Source organism: Capra hircus, chromosome 4 (assembly GCF_001704415.2).
Source record: "Capra hircus breed San Clemente chromosome 4, ASM170441v1, whole genome shotgun sequence".
Taxonomy (NCBI): Eukaryota; Metazoa; Chordata; class Mammalia; order Artiodactyla; family Bovidae; genus Capra; species Capra hircus.
In genome coordinates, this window is record NC_030811.1 from 37791841 (window position 1) to 37819311 (window position 27471).

The following is a 27471-nucleotide window of genomic DNA, read 5'->3' on the forward strand; positions in this document are numbered from 1 at the left end:
GAATAGGGAAGCCTGGTGTGCTGCAGTCCATGGGGTTGCAAAGAGTCGGACACAACTGAGCGACTGAACTGAACTAAGCAATAAAGTCATGATCTACGAATATCACACAAAAGGTAAGGTAAGCAGAAACTGCAAGAACTATAGAGCAGTATCTGAGAGTGGTGCTAATGCCTTAAATTTTGACCACATCCCTCAGTTAGGCTGAGAGGCTGATCAAAAAGGGAAATTGAGACAACAGGCCCAACACTGAGTTACTTGTGCTAAGCCCTACAACAGCAAACCAAGACTTACACCTAAACTAAATGCAGCTTCAACAACCCACAAGACTGTAATCTCCACTGGTCAGCATTATTGAAGTAATCCACCCCAGAAGTAAAGAACCCTTCTGCCCACCTTAGGAGAGTGCCCTTCCTTAAACAATGCATACTTTGCTAATAACTTACTTTTTCTGCCCTCTTTCAATCTTTAAAACCTCTCCTTTTTTATAGCTCAGGAGAGCTCCTTTCTATTTGTTGGATGGGATGCCATCCGATTCATGAATCATGCAATAAAGCCAACTTGATCTTTAAATTTACTCGGTTAAATTTTTGTTATTTAATTGGAGAAAAGAGATTCAAGAAGCATTTAAGAGGTCAAATCTGCAAGACATGGTGACTACTAGGTTGCCTAGGGACATTCAGAATGCTCATTAGGGACTTAACTGCTGAAGCAAATAATGTATTTCTTGAAACGTTTCTAAGCACAGATCCTAGAGAAAGTCCATCCAAATGAACACACTTGACAAACGGCCCAGAGAAAGGCTTCCACAACACTCAGCTCAAGGGCAGTGAGCAGACAGGTATAGGCATTGATAGTTTGGCCTGTCATATGTTACCAGAGGCTTTGCACTATCAAAGAGTAATAAATGCCAGGGCACACCTAGCCAAAAACCATTGATCAGGACTCAAAAGACAGATGTAGTCTTGAAATTAGGTCTTCATTTTAAATTTGCATCTTGGCTTATTCAGAGAACTGAAACTTCTCTGGACCTAAAATATGTTCTGCGTTGCCAAACTTGCCTTTAAATCTGAAAAACCATTCTAAACGCTCTGATTAAAGCTATTTTTAGCTCTTGGGGTGGAAAGAAAGGCACAATGCCATGAAGGAGGTGGGAGGCTGGTTAGCAAGTATCTGGGTGAGAAAGACGTAAAGCATTTTCTTTTAAAGGAATGTTTGTAGGTTAAGAGATGCTGAACCACATGTTATGCAACAATTTTCACATCGCAAGAAAGTTGCCTTAAAAAGCCACTAGTGAGTGGTGAGTGTTAATCCTGTGACACTCAACAGTCACATGCAGCTCCAGTGACCCCGGTAGTTCAATCTGGGAGGAAAGGATGACAGAAAATAACAATGCCCATTGTTTTGTAACTGGCACCTACGTGATGAACAGACTTCTGTGTTAAGTAGCTTATTTTGCTTTCTTCCATTTGTAGTCACTCCACTTAATGTATCCTGGCAGCCACACACCAACCAGGAAACAGTGAGATGGAAGGAAAGTATGTGGACTTCAGAATCCAAGAACAGTTTATTTAATGAAAACCTGAAGTCACAGAGGACCTGCCCATTACATGTTCATGTTGTCAAAAGGTATAATTCATGTGCTTTCTATCCTACTCAAGTTCCTCGTGGGCATGGGATATGCAGCTTGCCAGCTGCCAGCATTTTGTCACCTGGCCCATGGGCAAACCTAGCAGGCGTACTGCTGAAATCTCAATCAGGTACCTGACCGTATTTCCTCAGCTCCTCTCTTGACTATGACAACAGAAAATGACAGAGCGGTCCAAAGCCTACTGAATTTACAGCTCCCCCATGCAAGGTGAATATAGGTGAAGGACAAAGAGATGCAAATCTAATTTTCTGGCTGGGGAAGGGAAGACAGTGGCTTCTACAGAATATCCTGGAAGAAAGCCAGACTAGCCAGCCAGTGGTTTCAGCTGCACTGGGTTTCCCATTGGAATGGGGAGCAGGGATCCCAGAGAGATGCTTAGTGGACCATCACTGATAACTGGCTCAGATGCCAAGCTGGAGCCCTGGGTCACATTAAATAGGAACTAAGGGAAGTTCCACCTTGTTCCTCTCACAAGTGGGAATGTCTGATCACAACAACTTCATCCAGAGAAAGTTTATGCTACATGCTTTATTTCACTTAACCCTCATGAAAATTCTGTAAGGAAGGTAGCATTACTGGCCCCAATTTACAGTTGACAATAGAGGCTTGTAGGTAGGGAATAAATAGCCCAATGTCACATAGCTAAAAAATGATAGTGCTAGCACCAGAAACCGAGATCTATGCTTTTAATAACCTATCACTTCATGATGCTGAGGTTGTTAGATGATTTCAAGAGACCACACGTTCTTTCTACCTCTGACATCCGTGGCATCTATGCATATGGACAGGTGGCTGGCCAGACTTCTTAACAAGGTCTTGCTTTATTTTATGTCCACTCATAAGGCTCACAGGGCAGGTGCACGGTTATTTCTATGTCAAATCGTAAGCAGGCAAGTCATTTAAGCCTTCCTGCAGTCATCTTTACCATATGGAAATAGGTGCTGAACAATGAACAGTAAGTTCTCATCCAGCTTTGATGTGGGCTTGTATAGTAATTACCAACAATCAAGTTAAATGACCAACACTTGGTTCCCCTCATGAAGCTGGACAGTAGGGCCTGTCTCACCCTCTGGAAAGTGTTGTCCTTCCATCCCAGGGAAGGGCCAGCACATAAGTTGCGATCAGCACAGACTCTGTCAAGTAATACTGAGTGCCAAGCCTGAGCCAAGCATAGTGTTAGGCACTGCAACAGAGAAGAGGCAAAATGCAGGATTCCTGAGCTAACCGTGTTTACAAAGAAGCAGAGGACATGAGATAAACTTCCTGAGACAAGTGACTGGCACACAAGTAACCCTAAAGGAAGAAGGCAGGCAGAAGTCCTCTAGCTCAAGGGGCTCTGAATGTGTAAATGAAAAATGCTGCCCGCCATATCAGTAAACAAAGGTGTTGCAGCCATTAAGCCGCTACAGCCACACCAGATGGCGGCCTGAGGCAAATCAGCATGGGGACAAACCAGCTGCCTGCGGCCAAGCCCTCAGCCACTACAGCCATCCCAGTGAGGCACCTTTCTCAGGCTGAGAAAGCACAGGATACTGGCCCTAGGTAGCTGAGGTGCATATTAAAAGAATGATTTTCATGAGTCCAGACGCCTGTATTTTCCCATACACAGAAAACTGCTAAATTCATTTTCTTTATTTAACAGTAATCTTTTGATGCTTCAACTACCTTTGTTGAAGTTTCTTTGTTACAAAAACTCTGACATATCCTGGGTCCTCCCTCACCTCTTGCGAGCATTTCCTCAGCACTATCTGAAACGCTGTATCTCAGGCTTAAGCCCTCAGTTTTGTCCACCAAATAAAACATAATTCTCAGCTTCTAGGTTGTACATATTTTTCAGTACATGCTATGTCACTTCAGTTGTGTTGGACTCTTTATGACCCTATGGACTATAACCCACCAGGTTCCTCTGTCCATTGGATTCTCTAGGCAAGAATACTGGAGCTGGTTGCCATGCCCTCCTCCAGGGAATCTTCCCAAATGTCCATCTTCCCTAAAATGCATATGTTGAAGCCCTTACCCTCAAAATAATGGTATTTTATGGAGAAGCCTTTGGGAGGTGATTAGATTTAGATGAGATTATGAGAGGAGAGGCCCCTGATGGGATTAGCACCCTTATACAGGGAGAGCGAGACTGTTACTCTGTCTCTCTATATATGCACCTGCTGGAGGAAAGGCCATGTAAGCATATGGAGAGAAGGCTGCTGCCTACAAGCTAGGAAGAGAGCCCTCACCAGACAGCAAATCTGCCTGCAACTTGCCCTTGCATGTCCAGCCTCCAGAACTGAGAGGGAGCTGTTGCTTAAACTCCTCAGTCCATGGTGTTTTGTTACAGGAGCCTGAGCTGACTTAGAAGGCTTTCCAGAAGAGATGGGACTTCAGCTGAAGGGCCAAGTACAAAATAAAACGAGGAATTTAGATGGGTGGAAACAGAGGTGGGAAGAAAAGAAGCAAATCTTACGATGGATGGAAAAGACTAGAAGAGAAAAATGAAGAAGCCAGGAAGGCAAGCAAGGGGCAACTTGCTTCCAATAAAGAAGGAAAAATACATCCTGTCCAATCCTAAGCAAAATCCACTGACAATTTCAATTCTTTCAAACAAACTGTGATATTCAGAAGAGAAAGCCATCACTCCCTGGCAGCATCAGGCAGCTGTCTGACAGGGTGAGGACATGCTAACTGCTCTGTAGCTTCCTTTTCTCATTAAATCAATTAATTTTAAAACATGCCTCGAATTGATGTCATTTACAGTGCTGTGACAGCATCAAGATGGAATTGCTAGTTCATAAATATTTATTATCACCTACCGACAAAGCAGAAGAGAAGAAAGGGAAACTGAAGAAACACTTAAAAGCCTCCCACATCATGAACGTGACAGAATTAAGGCAAAGGTACGGATTCTCAAAAACATGAAGAGATGTTAAAACTCACAGCCTAGACTTCTGCAGAAACATTGGCTTGTAAGAAAACATTCAAAGGAACCATGATTTGATTACAGAAACTAGAAGAGGAGGGGAAGGTGGGAAGAGGGGCATGAAGAGAAAGCAGAGCTGAGGAGGTAAGAGAAAGGCAAGAAAAAAACAAATGCATCTTTTGTTTGTAATTTGCTACTTCAAGAATACAGCAGCAAAACGAACAAAGGAAAAACAATGTAAGGGGCGTGTCTTCACACTTAACTGTCCATCTTTTTTTAAGGGAAAAAGGTTCCCTTGAAACAGAATTTAAAGCCATGATTAGTCTCAAAGTCATCTTCCTTGAAGAGTTGTCTAAGTTCTCCTTACAAAGCATCACCACCAATATCTGAATTCCATAGTGGTCACTTGAAGTCAACTACATTCACACCCAGTTGGGAAGTTAATTGTTGTTAAGTATTTCATGTTTTCCTATTTGAATTAAAACATATTTTCTAAGGAGAAGGCATTAGAAAGAGATTTTTCACACTTATCATTTATTTATTAGATGCTCACTAAGGATTATTCAAGCTGAATTTAGAAAAGGCAGAAGAACCAGGGATCAAATTGTCAACATCCACTGGATCATCAAAAAAGCAAGAGAATTCTAAAAAAAAAAAAAAAAAAAAAAAATCTACTTCTGCTTTATTGACTACAATAAAGCCTTTGACTGTGTGGCTCACAACAAACTGTGGAAAATTCTTCAAGAGATGGGAATACTAGACCACCTTACCTACCTCCTGAGAAATACGTATGCAGGTCAAGAAGCAATAAATAAAACCAGACATGGAACAGTGGATTGGTTCTAAATTGGGAAAGGAGTATATCAAGGCTGTATATTGTCACCCTGTTTACTTAACTTATATGCAGAGTACATCATGCAAAATGCCAGGCTGGATGATTTACAAGCTGGGATCAAGACTGCTGGGAGAAATATCAATAACCTCAGATATGTAGATGATACTACCCTTATGACAGAAAGCCAAGAAGAGCTAAAGAGACTCTTGATGAGTGTTAAAGAGGAGCATGAAAAAGCTGGCTTAAAACTCAACACTCATGAAAATCATGGCATCCAGTCCCATCACATCATGGCAAATAGATGGGGAAACAATGGAAACAGTGACAGACTTTATATTATTGGGCTCCAAAATCACTGCAGATGGTGACTTCAGCCATGAAATTAAATGACGCTTGCTCCTTGGAATAAAAGCTATGACCAATCTAGACAGCATATTAAAAAGCAGAGACATTACTTTGCCAGCAAAGGTCCATCTAGTTAAACCTATGGTTTTTCAAGTAGTTGTGTATGGATGTGAGAGTTGGACTATAAAGAAAGCTGAGTGCAGATGAATTGATGCTTTTGAACTGTGGTGTTGGAAAAGACTCTTGAGAGTCCCTTGGACTGCAAGGAGATCAAACCAGTCATTCCCAAAGGAAATCAGTGCTGAATATTCATTGGAAGGACTGATGTTGAAGCTGAAGCACCAATACTTTGGCCACCTGATGCAAAGAACTGATTCACTGGAAAAGACCCTGATGCTGGGAAAGACTGAAGGCAGGAAAAGAAGGGGACAACAGAGGATGAGATGGCTGGATGGCATCACTGACTCGATGGACATGAGTTTGAGCAAGCTCTGGGAGTTGGTGATGGACAGGGAAGCCTGGCGTGCTGCAGTCTATGGGGTTGCAAAGAGTTGGACACGACTGAGGGACTGAACTGAAGGACTGAATGACTGATGATATAAATGCATTGCATATATGAATGATGAACGGATGAATGAGTTGTAAGTGACTGAATGGATGCATGGGTTCATTCAGGGGTAGCTTGTTAACTGCATACAGAAATGCCCCAGAAGAAGCAACAGATCTTTAGGGGAAAGGCTTTCTAATTCAATCTTGTTTCATTAATTTGTTTCAATCATTTATTCTCAAATCCTATTTGAGAAATCAGTAGGCCAACACCAGTAATAAGAACATTATGATCAAATAATTTCATTTCATGGTATTCCATAAGTATCCATACCATATTTTCCCAGAAGGCTCTGTAAAAGTAAAGGAGTTAAGGAACTTCCTCAAAAATCACAGGACCAAATGGTAACACAGATGAGATTTGAATCCAGGAATCTGATTCCCAGGGCCTGAGCTTCTTATGCAGTGAGCTGCACAGTCTCTCTTAGAGGCACTCATTATGTATCTATTGGACAAAAGATTTACGGAGAAGGCAATGGCAACCCACTCCAGTACTCTTGCCTGGAAAATCCCATGGACGGAGGAGCCTGGTAGGCTGCAGTCCATGAGGTCGCTAAGAGTCAGACACGACTGAGCGACTTCACTTTCACTTTTCACTTTCATGCATTGGAGAAGGAAATGGCAACCCACTCCAGTGTTCTTGCCTGGAGAATCCCAGGGACAGGGGAGCCTGGTGGGCTGCCGTCTATGGGGTCTCACAGAGTCGGACATGACTGAAGCGACTTAGCAGCAGGACAAAAGATTTACATGAATCCATGACCTGAGACTTTAAAACACCTTGAGGAGAGAAATAATACATTTTTTTTAATGAATTATTATTTAAAAACAATCAAAATAATCCCAAAATAATTAGGAATACATCTTATTTAGCTATAAATGCTCTATTACAGAAAACACGGAAAGTCAAAAGAAAACAAAAATATCTTATAATCTCAACAACCAGCAAAAACCACTATGAGCATTTGGGATATTTCTTCTTTTTCTACTGAAATGACTCTTTTATATAACTGGAATAATATTTTTCTTAAAATTAAAATGGCTATATAATTTAATAATCCAACCCTCATCTATTTTGGCTGATAAATATAATCTGCATAATATGATCACTGAAAAATAATTTATGGCACCTAAGTCTAAAACCCAGCACAGACTTTATGCACAAATACCCTCATCATAATTGCTAAATAAAATGCAATGCAACATTATGCATTTTATAATCAGATAAAGTAATTCTTTTGAATCACCATACACTGAAACAATCTCTAATGCTAGTTAACATTTACTTATAAGCGGCTTATGTTTGGCGCTTTCTAGATGGCTCAATGGTAAAGAATCCGCCTGCAATGCATGAGACAGGAGACACGGATTTGATTCCTGGGTTGGGAAGAGCCCCTGAAGGAGGAAATGTCAGCCCACTGCAGTATTCTTCCCTGGGAAGTCTCACAGAGAGGGGAGCCTGGTGGGCTACTGTCCAAAGGATCACAAAAAGTCAGACACGACTGAGCACAAGTACAACTTATGTTTATATGTGTATTTGTATCGACATATACTGTAAGTACTGTATTTCTGTGCTTGTTCATTTGTCCTAAAAAAAATAAATACCAGTTCACATCATATGAAAACAGAACCACCTGAGAGAAGTACCTGCATTCGTGCAAAGCACAGTCAAACAGAAATGCGGGGAGAAGTGTCGGGGGAGTCCAAGTAACATAAAGAATAATAGTGGCAGGGACAGAGTTTCTTCCACTTTCTAATAAATTCTTCTTTTAAAAAGGTATTTATTTATTTATTTGGCCGTGCTGAGTCTTAATTACCGACTCGATGGACATGAGTTTGGGTGAACTCTGGGAGTTGGTGATGGACAGGGAGGCCTGGCGTGCTGCAATTCATGGGGTCGCAAAGTCAGACACGACTGAGCGACTGAACTAACTGAACTGAACTGAGTCTTAATTATATCAAGTGGGATGTTTTTTAGTCATAGCATGTGTGATCTTCATTTGTGGCATGAGGGACCAAACCCAGGACCCCTGCATAAATTGCATGGAGTCTTAGCCACTGGACCATCAAGGAACTTCATCCAATAGATTTCTAATAAATAAACTCCATATTCCATTTGATTACATATGAGAATATGGAAAAAGTCTTTTTTAAAAGAAATTTGCAAAGAGGTCAGAATCCAGAAGGGGCATCCCAGGTGGCGCAGCGGTAGAAAACCTGCCTGCCAATGCAGGAGATGCAAGAGATGTGGGTTCCATCCCTGGGTTGCAACCTGCTCCAGTATTCTTGCCTGGAAAATTCCATGGACAAAGGAGTCTAGAGGGCTACAGTACATGGGGTGGCAAAGAGTCAGACATGACTGAGCAACTAAGCACATATGCACACAGAGTCCAGAAAGGCTTGGGAATAAAAGCCAACCAGGCACAGAGGTGGGGAGGTACCAGCAGAATAACTGTGGTGAGAGGCTGGTTATGAGTACCCATCTGAGTTGAGTTGTTCTTACTTTGTTCTTTTTCGTTAATATAGAGATGGAAGCAATTTCCCTAAAACAGAGAAACGGAAAGTCCCAATTATGCTCTACTTGTAAGGGTCCAGGTTTCTTGGAAATAAATTACAGAAACAAATGAAGCACATTTCTTCAATCTAAATGGTAATTCTCCATGACAGCACACATTCGACATAACACTGTGCCCAATGCAAGTGGATGTCCAAGTAGATTCTAACACAGCAGCCTGCCTGGAAATTGCCCTAATGAGTGCTGGAAATTGGAGGCCCCGGACTTTGGGCCAGTTTGCAATGTTCAATTCAATCCAAAGCAGCCCTTTGGTGGAGAAAACATACTCACAGGAGTAACTTTACCAAGAAGATCTTATAATAAGTAATGTATTCCATGGATTCCACATTAGCCATGGAGACTAGCTGGTGAGGCCAGTCTTCAAGCTTCAGGTAATTTTTTATTTTATTTTTGGCTGTGTCACACAGCATGTAGGATCTTAGTTCCCTGACCAGGTATCAAACCTGCATCCCCTACTATGGAAAAACAGACTCTTAACCGCTGGACCACCAAGGAAGTCCCTATGATGCTAATTCGTGAGACAATATATCATCATCCAGAATCCAGCCAGGTCAGCTGAGACCCGATGTCTGTACGAATCAGAAATCAGAAACCACTTATTTCCCATCCAGGGGATGGAGGAGCTGAGAAGTCAAAGGGACACGTGAGAGTTCCAAAGACTAGCAACAGGGAAAGCTACTCCCACACCAGAACTGGAGAGACCCCGGGGCCAAGGTCAGCTGACAGAAGCTGGCACCATCATTGGCCAGTTCATGGAAGCTGGACCCAGAAAGGACACACAGCTGCAGCTAAAGGAATCAGCCCAGGTGAGGTGGAAGAGAGAGAACTACCCTAGTCTCTCCCTTCACCCTCCATCCTCCACGCTCCAGACAGAGCCAGGGAAATAGAGATGGAAGCAATTTTCCTAAAACAGAGAGACAAAAAGTCCCAATGGCCAACACCAGCCAGAAGCCAACTGACAACCTGGGAAATGGAGCTTCAGGGTCCAGCTCTTCCAATGCAGAGAGCAGAGGAGGGTCAGCATCTGCCCCAGGGAGAGCATTTGAGGCTAGGGAGGCCCTTGCATGGCATCACAACGCTACCATTCTCAACTCCAAGAAATTGCTTTCTTGTGATCTGCTTTAGTGTGGTGCCATCAGCCTATACCAAGAGAATGAAATGCACCATTATCATTAGTAATAGTAGCATTGACAAGTACTGGTCTTAAGACTAGCGATCATTGGGACTTTCCTGGCAGTCCAGTGGTTAAGACTCTGAGCTTCCAATGCAGGAGCCACTGGTTTGATCCCTGGTTGGGAAACTAAGATTCCAAACTTGGCAGAGTCAAATTTTTTTTTTAATTTAATTTTAAAAAAGATTGCTGATCAATCTTTTTATACATTGCTAATCAATATATAACCAGTAAGTACCCTCTCTTGAAGACCCTGAAGATAATTTTCCTCTGTTCTCAGTTATCAAAATGACTTGCAAGGCCCTTAAGTAATTAGGTAGATTCAGGCTTATGGACAGTGAATGCTGAAACTGCACTGTGACACCTCCTCAGTCCTCCTCAAGGGTTTCTACTTTTGTTTTTTCCTCTTATTTCTAATATTTGCTATTTTGCATTACTATAAGCTGATAAATCATTTATGAAACAAGCAGGAAAGAAATACATACATGTATACACACATATGTACACTCACAGAAGTGTGCATCCATAATTTTGAGCATGGGCTAATGGCAACCATATATAACAGAACATAAATCCAAGGCATGAGTTTTGGTATCCTGCTAAATTGTGTTTGAAGGTTATAATCTCTTCATCTGTCAGACATGTTGCAACTATTTATTCTGTGTTTTTATTTACTTTTTAATATTGTAGATATTTATGCTTTACTTGGTTGACCTAGCCAATACAGATGTTAATGCTTATGTAGCTGAATCTATCAGTGTTTTTTTATTTTTTATACTGACTGCATGCTTAGGGAATATTTTCTGATCTTAGAATCAGATAAATATCCATTGCTATTTCCTCCTGGTTATTTCATGGTTTTTTTTTTTAATTAAAAATATGTAAAGCATAATAGTAGTAGTAGGTAATAAGAATAATTACAAATATAATAGCAAACATCATCACCATCATAGTGAACAATTATATGGAACCTAATTTGTGGTAGATACACAAAGTAAAATTTAAACATTCTAAACTATAATTCTAAACAGTAAATAATGCAATAGCTCATTTAATTCTCACAACTGTCCTAAACAGCCTTTACTACCATACCAACTTTACAGGTGAGAAGACAGACATACAGAAGGGAGGGAATTTGAGCAAACCAGGAAGTGGCAGAGCCAGGATTTGAACCAGTGGAGTAGGAAACCCACTGGTGGCAACCCACTCCAGTATTCTTGCCTAAAAAATTCAGTGGACAGATGAGCCTGATGGGCTACAGTCCATGGGGTGGCAAAGAGTCGGACATGACTGAGCACACAGGACGAGCACACAAAGCTGGCTCTAGGTTCTTGGTGCTCAAACATACCATGCTGCCTCTGGGGTGGATTTTGACAAACAGTGCAAGATAAAGATCTGAAAAGTACTTTTTGTCTTTCCTAGGTAACCAGCTAACAATTCTAGCAACATGACTGAACCATCCTCACCTCCCATTGTTAGTTAGTGATGTCAACTTTATCACATATAATCTTATTTTCCCTGACTTCACCTATGTAAGACAACAGAGACGAAGCAGGACCTTGCTATCTCCATTGTGGGTTTCCAGAATCACTATGGAGGACAACTCAGCAGATAATCTATCAAATTCACAACTGGAGACTTTGGCCCCATCAGCTCCTGGTGAGGTCCACTCAGACAGCAGGATCCTCAACACACAAGCGAACACTCCTAACAACACTGAAGACTAGAACTCCAGCCAATTATTGCTCTCTCCTTAGAATTCCTCTCATTACAAGATTTAGGAAACCAAAAGGAGAATCACAATCAGAAGCCATCTTTCCGCCATCTTTCCGTGCCGCCATAATGGTGCGCATGAATGTCCTGGCTGATGCTCTCAAGAGTATCAACAATGCCGAAAAGAGAGGCAAATGCCAGGTCCTTATTAGGCCGTGCTCCAAAGTCATCGTCAGGTTTCTAACAGTGATGATGAAGCATGGTTACATTGGCGAATTTGAAATCATTGATGATCACAGGGCTGTGAAAATTGTTGTGAACCTCACAGGCAGGCTAAATAAGTGTGGAGTGATCAGCCCCAGATTTGATGTACAACTCAAAGATCTCGAAAAATGGCAGAATAACCTGCTCCCATCCCGTCAGTTTGGTTTCATTGTACTGACAACCTCAGCTGGCATCATGAACCATGAAGAAGCAAGACGAAAACATACAGGAGGGAAAATCCTTGGATGCTTTTTCTAGGGATGTAATACATACAAATAAAATGCCTCAGAGGACAAAAAAAAAAAAAAAAAAAAAAAAAAACAATCAGAAGCCAATGCCACTTATAACAAAGAAACAGCTGGCCTGAAAACTGTAACAAACCAGTCACTAAAACTGTAACAAACCATCCACTTACTACAAATATATATATATATACATATATATATACATATTAATGGGGCAAATAAAAGAATGAGAGCAGTGATTACCAACATTATCCTTATGCCTGCTATAGGTCTATGGGGGAATTTTTATGTCTTCTAGGCTGTCTATATTTCTATAATTGGCACTCATAACTATTATCTAAATAAAAGAGGCATTATTAAACACTTCACAAGGAATGAATAGTGCAAGTAAATCCAGATCCCAACTGTCCCATTGCATCCTTCCTCTATGAACAAATGCGCTCTAGGCCCTACTCTGTGTGGAACCTACATCAGGCACTGGGAATAGAGAACAAAAAGTGTTTAGTCTTCTCTGCAATAATTTGATTTTTTTAACCTGGAAAATATAGTCATGAATATTTTGTGATTAAATGTCAATTTCATAATGTTTATACATGTACAAAATGGAGAGTGAACACGATGTGTCACAGCCAGGATTCAAAAGGAAGCCATCAAAAGGCAGCGTGATGCGCTCTCCACCTTGCCTGGCACTCCCTAACCCACTGCCAGCCTCTGCTACCCACCCTCCCGTTGTTCTTATGTGACATTCACCTGGAATCAGAGCCAGAGAGCGGAGGTGCCTCCCCTGCCTGGCCTCTCCAAGCCTGACAGGGCCATGGGGAACCTCCTCCAGCCAGTGCTGTAGTGTTTACGCCTCTTCCCTAAATGACTTTTACAAGGAAACTTGTCCACTGATAAACATTTTATAAGCCTCTGGTCCTGACTGCCACTGGAATTTCTAAACACCTTGAGATGTGGCACTGTATAAGATCACAGTTCAAAACCAGCAACTAAAACACTATCACAGAAAGCCTTCCAAGTGGCCTTCCAATGCTCAAGAACCCAAAACCTTCCCCAGGAGCCCATATCACTTTTGAAAAGTTTAGGGGAAGGAATGGGGAAGAAAGGCAGGAGTGAAATAGAATAAAAAACTTCCTAACACTGAGTTCCACAACTCATACTTGCAATTTTTCTTTATTGGTTCTCCTGGTTCATTGCTTTAGGGCAGAACTAATCCATTCTCCACATGACAGCCCTTCAAATGTTTGATTTAATATCTTCAGATATTAAATTATGGCAATTTTCTTATAATGTGTTGGTGTTCTATCTTCATTATTTTTTCTTGTTTCCATACTTATCCACCTGAGGATACCTAGAATGAACCATCTGGGACCTTCCAGGAAATCATCTGGTTATGAGAATTAGATGCCCAGACAATGCCAATCTTGTCTTATTTATCAAGTGAGAGTACACAGAGAAAAGGCAAAGGGATGGGGCACAGAGGGCTGCTTGTTGTTCTTTTCCATGTCTGTTTCTAAAGAAAAGGTTTAAGGATCAGGCAGAAACCCCAGCCTCATACCTGAGAGAGAGAGAGAGAGAGAGAGAGATCTCCACTTAACTCTTTCCTGGGTCTAGCACAAGGCAAGTGAGTGGCATAACACAGCATGTGCATACAAACATGGACTTGGAGACAGAATCTTGATTCTGCCATGTTAACAGCTGTGTGATCTACGGCAAGACACCCTTTCTGGACTCCGTTTATAAACCCAACTTATAAAATAGAAATGATAAACTCTACCCGATAGGTCTGCTTTCAGGAACCAAATGAAATAACACAGAGGGTTCACACATAATACACTCTCAGTAACTAGCAGTCATCGTTTCTTGAAGAAGATCTACATGGGACTCTGGCTTACCATCTCATTCTCTTTTAGTCTTACCATCACATTCTCATCTTTACCAGAGTGCGAGAAAATTTGGAAATAAGATTTTTATATAGAAGAAATAAGCAAAAAGTATACTTGGACTGCAAGGAGATCCAACCAGTCCATTCTGAAGGAAACCAGCCCTGGGATTTCTTTGGAAGGAATGATGCTGAAGCTGAAACTCTAGTACTTTGGCCACTCATGCAAAGAGTTGACTCATTGGAAAAGACTCTGATGCTGAGAGGGATTTGGGGGCAGGAGGAGAAGGGGTCGACAGAGGATGAGATGGCTGGATGGCATCACTGACTCGATGGATGTGAGTCTGAGTGAACTCCGGGAGTTGGTGATGGACAGGGAGGCCTGGCGTGCTGTGATTCATGGGTTCGCAAAGAGTCGGACACAACTGAGCGACTGAACTGAACTGAACTGATACTGCTTCCCAGGTGGCTCAGTAGCAAAGAATCTGCCTGCCAATGCAGGAGACACTGGAGACGTGGGTTCGATCCCTGCAATGGGAAGATCCCCTGGAGGAGGAAATGGCAACCCATTCTAGTATTCTTACCTGGAAAATCCCATGGACAGAGGAGCCTAGAAGGCTACAGTCCATGTGGTTGCAAAGAGTCGGACACAATTGAGCATGCATGCACATGTATACTGCTTCCAACACAAAATATTATAACTTTACAAATGCTATTAAACGACATCCAAAGTCTCATTTAAAAACAAATCGAAAGGAAGCAGAGGAAAGAGCCCCATGATGGATGAATTTCCAAATTTCAAGGCTTCCAAACTGCGTGGAAATGAATCATCTCACTCCTGGTCTGCTGACTTCCACTACGACCGAAGTCCCAGCCTGTTACAGGTTTTCCTACTAGACCTCTCTCTTCCATATGCAGATACTAAGCATGGAATCCACTGGAAAGGACAGTCTTCCACTGTAAACTAACTCATTGACATTCTGGCTTATATGCCTCATTCCTTTGTGAGCTTGATTAGCACAAGTCAAATGCACAGAATTCTGGGACACTGACCAAGGTCCCTGAAAGCAGGAATATCATTTTTGTGCTTTTGTCCTGAAAACAAGAATTTAGCACAGTGCCTCATACACTGCAGAATGCAATAAACAGTTGATGAACAAATAGAGGAAAAAAGAAAGAGACATACAGGGATAGAGAGATAAAGGACAAGGGAGAGATGAAGGAAAAGGAGAGAAACGGAAAGAACGAGAAGTAATGAATCAGTCAATTAATCGAGTAATACCACTGAAACCTCTTAGAACTGGCCCTGTAGCCCTCTCTTGGCAAACTCCAAGCCTCAGCATTGGAAACGGGCATAGTAACTGTGCCAGCTATGTGGATTCTGCTGTGAATTACAAGAAACACAACTACACGGTATCCAGTAATAAAAAGCAGAGATTGGGCTGAGCTCAGTTGCTGATACTGCCATGTAGAACCAGAGAAACCTGCATTTTTATAGGTGATGCCCTCAGTTCTTTCCCAGAGAAAACCACACCCATCACTGCAAAGTCAAAAAGACATCAAGAATAACTCATTGAGAATTATTCAGTTCAGTTCAGTCACTAGTCATGTCTGACTCTTTGCGACCCCATGGACTGCAGCACGCCAGGCCTCCCTGTCCATCATCAATGCCCAGAGTTTAGCCAACCTCACGTCCACTGAGTCAGTGATGCCATCCAACCATCTCCATCCTCTGTCGTCCCATTCTTCTCCCACCTTCAATGTTTTCCAGCATCAGGGTCTTTTCACATGAGTCAGCTCTTCACATCAGGTGGCCAGGAGAATGCAAATCAAACCCACAAGGAGATATTACCTCACACTCTTTAGAATGTGTACATGCTCAGTCACTCAGTCATGTCCGACTCTGTGCAAACCTATGGACTATAGCCCACCAAGCTCCTCTGTCCATGAGATTCTCCAGGCAAGAATACTGGAGTGGGTTGCCATGCCCTCCTCCAGGGGATCTTCCAAACCCAGGGATCAAACCCACAACTCTTACATCTCCTGAATTGGCAGGCAGGTTCTTTACCACTAGCACCACCTGGAAAGTCCATCCTTTAGAACGGCTACTAACAAAAAGCCAAAAAATTGCAAGTGTTGGAGAAGATGTGGAAAAAAGGGAATCCTCATACACTATTGGTGGAAAAGTAACTGATGTAGCCACAATGGAGAACAGTAAGAAGAGTCCTCAAAAAACTATGAATGGAACTATCATATGATCTAGCTACTACACTTCTGGATATAGATCCAAAGATTATGAAAACACTATTTCAAAAGATATATGCACCCCTATGTTCATCACAGCATTACTTACAACAGCCAAGATATAAAAGCAACTTAAGCACCTGCTGATGGATGAATGGATAAAGAAGATGTGATATATAGAGACAACAGAATATTATTCAAGCATAAAAAATAAAATCTTGCTATTTGAGACAACATGAATGGATTTTTAGTGTATTATGCTAAGTGAAATAAGTAAGATGGAGAAAGACAAATATTGTATTATTCCACTTATAGTAGGATACAAAAAACAAGTAAACAAAAATATAAATGAACAAACCAAACAAAAACAAACATGTAGATACAAAGAATACAGTAGCAGTAGTAGTTACTGGAGGAGACAGGGAGTGGGTGAAATGGGTAAAAGGGTCCACTGTATGTTGACAGATGGAAAATAAAGTTTTGGTGGTGACCACATTGTTGTATATGGTTTCCCAGATTGGGGAGTTGGTAAAGAATTCTCCTGCCAATGCAGGAGATACAAGAAACCTGGTTCAATCCCTGGGTCAGGAAGATCCCCTGGAGAAGGAAATGGAAACTCACTCCAGGATTATTGCCTTGGGAAATCCCAAGGACAGAAAAGTCTGGCAGGCTAGAGTTCCTGGAGCTGCAGAGAGTTGGACACCACTGAGCATGCACACACTGTAGTGTACACTGTCATATTTAAGAAACGCAGCATTGTACACGTGAAATTTATACAATGTCATAAACCAATATTATCTCAGTAAAAAATAAGAAAATAATTTTTTAAAAAAATTTTCAAAAGAATAACTCAGTGTGCCTATACTCATTAAAACTGGTTCCACTGCCTGCTAAACTGGCAGTCAGTAAATAAACAAGAAGAGACAGTGGCTTTTCTGCCCTCTCCACACAGTCAAAGAATATCTGCTAAAACAAGCCATCCCCAAGAAACAAGGGATGAGAAGCTAGGGTTGCCAGATTTAGCAAATAAAAATACCCACAATATCTGGGCATACTTAAAATGTTCACAAACATCTTGAGTTTATGAAAGTTACCTCTTACTAATGATTTACCCAATTTGAATTTTAACTGGAAAAATATTTTAAATATTTATGAAGCTATTTAAAATAATAAATCTACTATATGTCAATATAAATAATATATTTCATGACATTTTATAGCCTTTTAAATACTATGTTTACAAATTTCCTTACAGTTTGCCATACTAGAAGACAGGTGGGTTCTCACGTCTACCTTGGCATTCAATCTGTTGAGATACTAGCCTCTGGAAAGCTCCACTGTACACCTGTGAAAGTATAATAGTGATAAAAACAAAAGCAAAAATACAATCCTAGTGTTATTTTGAAAATAATATTGGTCTCACAAAACTACTCAAAAAAATCTTTGGTTCAGTCAAAGTCCCTGGACCACACACTTTGAGAGCTGCAACTCCAAGCCACCCAGGGACAGAGAGAAAGACTAGGAAACACCCAGCAGAGGCTGTGCTGATGTCCATGGCTCCTTCTAGCTGGTCAACTGGTCTCCAGATCACTATCCATGACAGGAGACAGAAATGTCCATTCTGGGCCCCAGGCCAGGGCTGACTCTAGCGGTCACTCTCCTCTGGAACACTGGTTCCCACAGAAACATGACCGGATCCTCTTTACCACATGTGGCCTCTGCTTTCCCCTCCAGCACCACTCTTCAGAGAACAGTGTTTGTAAGCCTCAAAGAAGGAATGGGTGTCAGCTCCATTCGCAAGCCAATTCCTAAGTTGTTTCTCAATATAATATACATCAAGAGTAGGCTGTCTTCTCCTAATTGTAGCAGTGGCTACAAAAAATTGTAGCTGTGGGAGGTATACTGTCTTAACTTCCATTCAGTGAACAGTTGGTACATGCTGAGATCTTAAAAAGATAACTTAGAGACTTTCCTGGTGGTCCAGTGGCTAAGACTCTGTGCTCCCAACACAGAGGGTCAGGGAACTATTCTGCATGCTGCAACTAAAACCTGGTACATCTAAATAAATTTAAAAAAAAAATTTTTTTTAAGATAACTTAATAGCCTACAATTTAAGAAATCATGATCCAGAACTCTTCTTACAAAAGGTGCAAATACTGTGTAATGTCAATAGGTATATTCCCAGAATCATTTTTTAAGGGATAAAGGAATAATCAAAATCAATAAGGGAAGATATGTTTTATATTTACAGCCAAATGTAAAGTAATGACGTTAATATCTACACTAAAATTTAACTTTGGACTCCTCCGTCACCAAACCTTTGAATAAATGAGGAAAGGGAAGCACAAGGGACCCAGAAAACACGCAATGTAAGACTGGCCCCTGAGTGACAAAAAAAAAATTATGCAAAAAGCTTCCCTAGTGGGAACCTTGAAAAGATTCAGGTGACTTTTGTTGCTCACACCCTCTTGCAGATTCTCGACAGAGCACTGCTCCAATTCTGCATAAATAAAATACCCTCCTAGACTTTCTTCTCATTTTGGAGGAAACATTTCATTATGAGACATTTCTACTTAATGTTTAAGTCTTTCTCTTCCTAGTGTTAGAGGCCAGAAGACAGATGAAAGAAAATGTAACACATATAAATAGTAAAGGCACACTACTGTGTTCATGAATTCCCTACAGTGAGCTGCAGAAACACAAGGGTTTGTATTCCAATGTGTGTGCGAGGCACTATGTCCTATATAACTCCTTCATAGAGGCTTACCATATACACCTGTGAATACAGGCTCTGGGAAAAGCAGAAACTTTAACTGGTTAACTCCCAGATTATTTTATCTTGAACCTCCCTGCTTTTTGCCAACCCCACCTACATATCCTTGATGTCAAACCTCAGGGTTGCCAGATCCCAAGGGTGTCCTGTGTGATGCCCTGAGTGGATGAACCAGACCTGCACCTGGGTTTGTTTTCCCTCAGCTAGTGGCCTAAGGAGCCTGAGATAATCGCCCTCCCATTATTATGTATTATTACCTATTATTATTACCTATGCTGTTATCCAGGCTTCCCTGGTGGCTTAGATGGTAAAGAATCCACCTACAAAGTGGGAGACCTGGGTTCTATCCCTGGGTTGGGAAGATTCCCTGGAGGAAGACATGGCAACCCACTCCAGTATTCCTGCCTGGAGAATTCCATGGACAGAAGAGCCTGGCTGGCTACAGTTCATAAGTCACAAAAAGTCGGACACGACTAAGCACACAGCACAGGAGGACATGCTATTATCCCAGTATGAGAAGCTGCAAGGTAAACGGAGTAAGTGCTGCTGATGCTGATAAGGCTCTCAGAACTCTGGAATAGTTGCACTTGTTCTCAAAATGAAGTCCCACACCCAAGTCTTCCACTCCAAAATCAGTTTATGCCCCAGGCACCTCACCATGTGTATGAGTCTTCACTTAAACCCCAAAAGAAAACTTGGGCCTTCTCGGAGAAATATCATATGCCATCCCTTATATGAGAAATCTAGAAAGAAATGATACAAATGAACTTATTTACAAAATAGAAACAGACTTACAGACTTTGAGAAGAAACTTATGGTTGCCAGGAGGGAAGGATGGAGAGAAGGGATAGTTAGGGAGTTGGAGATCGACATGCACACACTGTTATATTTGATATGGATAAGCAGCAAAGTCCTACTATACAGCACATGGAACTCTGCTCAATGTTATATGGCAGTCTAGATGGAAGGGGAATTTGAGAGAGAATGGATGCATGTATACATGTGCCTGAGTCCCTTTGCTGTCTACCTGAAACTATCACAACATTGGTAATAAGCTATGCCTGCATGCTCATTCTCTTAAGTCAGGTCCAACGATTTGCTACCTCATGAACTGTAGCTCGCCAGGCTCCTCTGTCCATGGGATTTCCCAGGCAAGAATATTGAAGTGGGTTGCCATCTCCTTCTTCAGGGGATCTTCCTGACCCAGGGATCAAACCCACGTCTCCTGCATTGGCATGTGGATTCTTACCACTGAACCACTAGGGAAGCCATGTACAAACTAAAATAAATTCAATAAAATAAATGTTCTTTGATGTCATTTTTAAATATTGGGCCTTCCTATGATCAAAGTCAAGACTAATTCAAAGAGACATTTTTTTGAATAACACATTATTTCAAATAATCTTAAAATGTGGAATTTAGAATTAGCTAATCCTACTCTGCTTCTTTGATATTTTTAATAAATTATTTCTCAACCCAAGAAAATGAAATTGACAGTCCCACTCATTCAGCATTTAACAAATGTTTAATGTGAGCCTAGGGTGTGCCAGGCACCCTCTAGACACCAAACTGCAAGAGAAGATACAGACAAAATAAACTGCTGCCTTAAGAGAGTTTTAGTTGTGGTTGGAGAGAACGGAGATGGTCTTTTAAATATATAATTAGATAGTGGAACATGAATTATCCTCAATGGTGAAAAATTGAAAGCATTTCCCCTAAAGTCAGGAACAAGACAAGGGTGTCCACTTTCACCGCTACTATTCAACATAGTTCTGGAAGTTTTGGCCACAGCAATCAGAGCAGAAAAAGAAATAAAAGGAATCCAAATTGGAAAAGAAGAAGTAAAACTCTCACTGTTTGCAGATGACATGATCCTCTACATGGAAAACCCTAAAGACTCCACCAGAAAATTACTAGAGCTAATCAATGAATATAGTAAAGTTGCAGGATATAACATCAACACACAGAAATCCCTTGCATTCCTATACACGAATAGTGAGAAAGTAGAAAAAGAAATTAAGGAAACAATTCCATTCACCATTGCAACGAAAAGAATAAAATACTTAGGAATATATCTACCTAAAGAAACTAAAGACCTATATATAGAAAACTATAAAACACTGATGAAAGAAATCAAAGAGGACACTAATAGATGGAGAAATACACCATGTTCATGGATCGGAAGAATCAATATAGTGAAAATGAGTATACTACCCAAAGCAATTTACAAATTCAATGCAATCCCTGTCAAGCTACCAGCCACATTTTTCACAGAACTAGAAGGAATCATTTCAAGATTTGTATGGAAATACAAAAAAGCTCGAATAGCCAAAGCAATCTTGAGAAAGAAGAATGGAACTGGAGGAATCAACTTGCCTGACTTCAGGCTCTACTACAAAGCCACAGTCATCAAGACAGTATGGTACTGGCACAAAGACAGACATATAGATCAATGGAACAAAATAGAAAGCCCAGAGATAAATCCACACACATATGGACACCTTATCTTTGACAAAGGAGTCAAGAATATACAATGGAGTAAAGACAATCTCTTTAACAAGTGGTGCTGGGAAAACTGGTCAACCACTTGTAAAAGAATGAAACTAGATCACTTTCTAACACCATACACAAAAATAAACTCAAAATGGATTAAAGATCTAAATGTAAGATCAGAAACTATAAAACTCCTAGAGGAGAACATAGGCAAAACACTCTCAGACATAAATCACAGCAGGATCCTCTATGATCCACCTCCCAGAATTCTGGAAATAAAAGCAAAAATAAACAAATGGGATCTAATTAAAATTAAAAGCTTCTGTACAACAAAGGAAAATATAAGCAAGGTGAAAAGACAGCCTTCTGAATGGGAGAAAATAATAGCAAATGAAGCAACTGACAAACAACTAATCTCGAAAATATACAAGCAACTTCTGCAGCTCAATTCCAGAAAAATAAACGACCCAATCAAAAAATGGGCTAAAGAACTAAATAGACATTTCTCCAAAGAAGACATACGGATGGCTAACAAACACATGAAAAGATGCTCAACATCACTCATTATTAGAGAAATGCAAATCAAAACCACAATGAGGTACCACTTCACACCAGTCAGAATGGCTGCGATCCAAAAATCTGCAAGCAATAAATGCTGGAGAGGGTGTGGAGAAAAGGGAACCCTCCTACACTGTTGGTGGGAATGCAAACTAGTACAGCCACTATGGAGAACAGTGTGGAGATTCCTTAAAAAATTGCAAATAGAACTACCTTATGACCCAGCAATCCCACTGCTGGGCATACACACCGAGGAAACCAGAATTGAAAGAGACACATGTACCCCAATGTTCATCGCAGCACTGTTTATAATAGCCAGGACATGGAAACAACCTAGATGTCCATCAGCAGATGAATGGATAAGAAAGCTGTGGTACATATACACAATGGAGTATTACTCAGTCGTTAAAAAGAATTCATTTGAATCAGTTCTGATGAGATGGATGAAACTGGAGCCAATTATACAGAGTGAAGTAAGCCAGAAAGAAAAACACCAATACAGTATACTAACACATATATATGGAATCTAGGAAGATGGCAATGACGACCCTGTATGCAAGACAGGAAAAAAGACACAGATGTGTATAATGGACTTTTGGACTCGGAGGGAGAGGGAGAGGGTGGGATGATTTGGGAGAATGGGAATACTAACATGTATACTGTCATGTAAGAATTGAATCGCCAGTCCATGTCTGACGTAGAGTGCAGCTTGCTTGGGGCTGGTGCATGGGGATGACCCAGAGAGATGTTGTGGGGAGGGAGGTGGGAGGGGGGTTCATGTTTGGGGAAGCATGTAAGAATTAAAGATTTTAAAATTTAAAAAAAAAAAAGATACAACAGCAAATGAACATTAATTGTATCTAAAAATAAATAAATAAATAAAAGTCTGCAGAACTAAAAAAAAAAAAAAAAGAAATGGGGAAAAAAAATAAAACAAGAAGGGGGTGCTGACAAGGCCTCCCATGAGAATGTGATATGTGAATAATGTCTAATGTTGTTTTGTAACATTACTGAAGTATAGTTGATATACAGAGAACTGGACCTAATTGATGTATACCATTTGATGAGTTTAGACATATGCAAACATTCTTGACACCATCACCACAGTCAAAGGAAGAGACATTCACAATACCTCCCAAAGTTCTCTTGCAACTTTTATTTTTTTGTTTCATTTTGATAAAAGAGTAAACCCTGAAGACAAATGAGAAGGACTCTCTAGAAGGATGATGCTGTAGGGCAAAAGCCAGGAGGTACCACAGGATACAGTGTATTGGGATAGGAGTGAGTCAGGGAAAGAGGAAAGAGACCGTAGAAGTAGAAGACCAGTCATATGGGGCTTTGGGGCCTTTTTAAGGACTTTGGCTTTCTTTCTCAATGAGATAAAAATGCCCTGGATCATCTGGAACACAGGAAAGCCATGAGCTGATGCACATTTTAACAGGAACAACCAGATGGTTGTGCAAAGAAGAGGTTACAAAAAAAGTTAAAGCAAAGGAGGAACCAAGGGACAGTTGAAAGGCTCTGCAGTAACTCAGGCAAGACATTAGGGTGGTGTAGCAGAGCAGGTGGTGCAAAATAGCAGGATTTTAGATTTCTTTTAGAATTTAAGCAAAGGTAGACTAGCTGAGGGACTGGGTGAAGAGTGTGAAAGAGAAGAGTCAAGGATGAGGAGTCAAGTGTTTGGACTGAGCAACTCAAAAGGTGAGCGTTTGCTGAGATGAGAAACACTATGAGAGAAGGCTTAGGGGAGGAGCTGGGGAGCCCAGATTTGCATGCATTAAGTTTGAGATGCTATCAGACAGCTAAGGACACAGATCAAAGAAGCTGGAGTTCAGGAGAGAGGTCAAGACTGAAAATAATACTTGCGAGTATCTACACATAAATGGTATTTAAAAATATGAGATTGGATGATGTCCTCACCAAGCAAATCCTGTAGAGCTAAAAAAAGAAGTTTGAGACTTCCCTGGTGGTCCAGTTGTTAAGACTCTGCCCTTTGAATGCAGAGGGCATGGGTTCGATCCCTAGTCAGGGAACAGAGATACCACATGCTGCTTGGCACAGCCAAAAAGAAAGAAAGCAAGAAATACACATTAAAAATAAATAGACACAATCTATCCGTTAAATTTTTTTTTTTAAGAAAGGAAGTTCAAGCCAAATGAAGAAAATATTTCAAGGATGAATGAATGATAAACTGTGTCAAATGGTTCTAAGAGGCAGAGTAAGGTGATGACTGAAAATTGACCACTGAATTAAACATGTGGAGGTAATGGATGACCTTAACAAGAGCAGTGTAGCTCGCATGATCAGGTAGAGAGCCTGATTGGAGTGGGTTCGAGAAGAAGAGAAATGAAAAACACATAGATCAGCAGTTAGCAATGTGTGGTCCACACACCCTTGGTGAGGGGCCCTCAAGAACTTTCAGTGGGTCCTCGGAATCAAAAATATCTTCACCCTTATTCTCATCAGAGTGCTATGCTGCGCTAGTTGCTCAGTCATGCCCCACTCTTTGTGACCCCAAGGACTGTAACCTGCCAGGCTCCTCTGTCCAGTGGGATTCTTCAGACAAGAATACGGGACTGCGTTGCCATGCCCTCCTTCAGGGGATCTTCCCAACCTGGGGATCAAACCTGGGTCTCCTGCACTTCAGGAGATTCTTTACCGTCTGAGCCACCAGGGAAGCCCAAGCATACTAGAATGTGTAACCTACTCCTTCTCCAGGGGAACTTCCTGACCCAGGAATCGAACCAGGGTCTCCTGCATTGCAGGCAGATTCTTTACCAGTTGAGCGATCAGGGAAGCCCCCCAAATCACCAGTAGCTCTAGCAGAGAGAGAATAACTATTGTAAAATACTCCTAGAGTCTTCTCTGTGAAGTGATGACTTATTTCTCAAGGGGAAAATCATTACCAGAGCCTTGTCCTAGAGCAGTGAAAGCAGAATGAGTTTTTTCCAGAGACTCCATGATATGTGATGGCATATTTGCTCTGACAGCTAATACAGTGAATTCTTATGCTTTGCATTTTTCTCCTTCACTTTCTAATATGGGAAATATCAATGAATATAATCCAAATAAATCACAAATCTTTGAGGTCATCAAGTGTTTTTAAGAGCACAAAATGGTATAGAGATAAAAAAATTTGAGAACCACAGATATATATAGACAGATAGGTAGATAAATAGACAGATAAAGAGATAGGTACTAAAAGTGGGAATGAAAGAGTATTCCATGCTGCATCTTTTCCCATTTCCACTGTCTGATATAAGTGAGCTGTATTCATTTGTTAAACTACTAATCAGCCATCAGCTTGAGAGGACATACAGGCCCTAGGAGTTGGCATATAGCAAAGCTATAGCCCAAAGGGACATGCTGGAGGAGACATGGGGCATAGTCAAAAGCAGATTTGGTGTGATCTGTGACTGTTTGAAAGGCTCTACTATGAAAAAACTTTTTATTCAGGACCTGAATTTAAAATGCATACGATCATCTCATACTCAAGCACAATTTTGCACATGGACACCAACTCTCTTTATCTTCATTATATTTTTCTCTAAGGGGAAATTTAGCTTAGAATGGTTCTCCATACATAATAGTAAACAATGCATTGGCAATTATATGGTTTATTACTAAGGGGAATAGGGAATTCTTTTCATAAAATGTCAAAGCTAACAGAATCATCACTGTCCTATTGCCTCATTCTCAAAGATGATATACATCAAATCTCCCCTTCACTCAAAGCACCCAAGAGCCCAAGATGACATTTCTGTATCTCAATGTAGAAGAAAGGACATAGATTTGAGAGCTCCATAGACTTGGGTTCCACCACTTCCTAGTTGAATGACTGGCAAGTTATTTAACTTCTCTGAGATTTCATTCCTCACCTATAAAGCAGAGATTTCAGAAGTTCCTGAAGGTCAAAAGAAGCAACTTTACAAACTGCTTAATACAGAGTCAAGCAAATGATAGATATTAAATGGTAGATTTTTGTTTTTAGTATTTCAGTAATAGATAACATGGAAGGACCGATGCTAAAGCTGAAACTCCAATACTTTGGCCACCTGATGTGATGAGCTGATTCATTGGAAAAGACCCTGATGCTGGAGTGGATTGGGGGCAGGAGGAAAAGGGGATGACAGAGGATGAGATGGCTGGATGGCATCACCGACTCAATGGACTTGAGTTTGAGTGAACTCCGGGAGTTGGTGATGGACAGGGAGGCCTGGCGTGCTGTGATTCATGGGGTCGCAAAGAGTCAGACACGACTGAGCGACTGAACTGAACTGAATAGATAACAAGATATACCTTTAAAACAGCGAAATTAAAATGTCAAGATACACTTACAATAAGCAAAAAAAAAATACAATAAAGGATTTACAGGGAAAACACATATGTAAATATTCATAATGAAGCTTTCTGTATACTCTGAGGATGAGGACATACTCTATTAGGTTGTATTCAATACACATTTATTGAATCCTACACTATGCCAGGTACTGGGGTAGACACTGGGAGTACTGAAGAGGATAAATCAGAATACTTTAAGTTAGTACTTACAATAGGGAAGAACAAATCTGACTCCATATTGGACCTATTTCTTTATCCTTTGTATTCTATTGCTCTTGCTACAAGTTAAGAATGTTGCCTATAGACTGAAATATACAGACAGCCCAATCTCAAGGCTCTAAACTTAAAAGATATAACACTTTTATATTCAAATAGAGATTTAAAAGTTGCAGAACAGAGAATATTTGTCTTGCTGGAAGTTTATTGGAACATTTTGACCTGAAGTACCTAGACAGCAGCAAGAATAAAGGATTGTGATACCAAGAAGTTGGCAACAACCAACCACACCCCTTCCCCTTTCAGTATGAAAGAAGCACCAGTTCTAACTTGGGGAAGATGGTTCTTCGGGACGCTAGTCCACCATCTCAGTCTTCTGACTTTCTGAATAAAGTTGCTGTCCCTTACCTCAACAACCCATCTCTCAATTTACTGGCCTGTTGTGAGGCAAGCAGTATGAGCTTGGACTCAGTAACTGAGTCCTAACTTGCTGGCCATTAAGTCCTGGGATCTTCTTTAAATGGGTAACAACCCTTGCAAACTGGCCCTAAAGAATTCCGCCTCCCACCACCACCGCCACACGTCTCAGTTCACTGAGTTCTGCTCCATCATGACAAAGTTAGAAAGGACTATCACTGTGTTCTGAGGGTTTAG

At 40.9% G+C, this 27471-nt stretch overlaps 1 protein-coding gene and 1 pseudogene across 2 annotated transcripts in view; one reads left to right on the forward strand and one right to left on the reverse strand.

Moving 5' to 3' along the window:
• Positions 1 to 27471, reverse strand: part of AMPH (amphiphysin) — a 213542-nt gene that overhangs the window by 133575 nt on the left and 52496 nt on the right. The window lies entirely within an intron of this gene.
• LOC102190931 lies at positions 11905 to 12358 on the forward strand (annotated as a pseudogene). The gene has a single exon (XR_001295600.2). The product of XR_001295600.2 is annotated as a 40S ribosomal protein S15a pseudogene (transcript).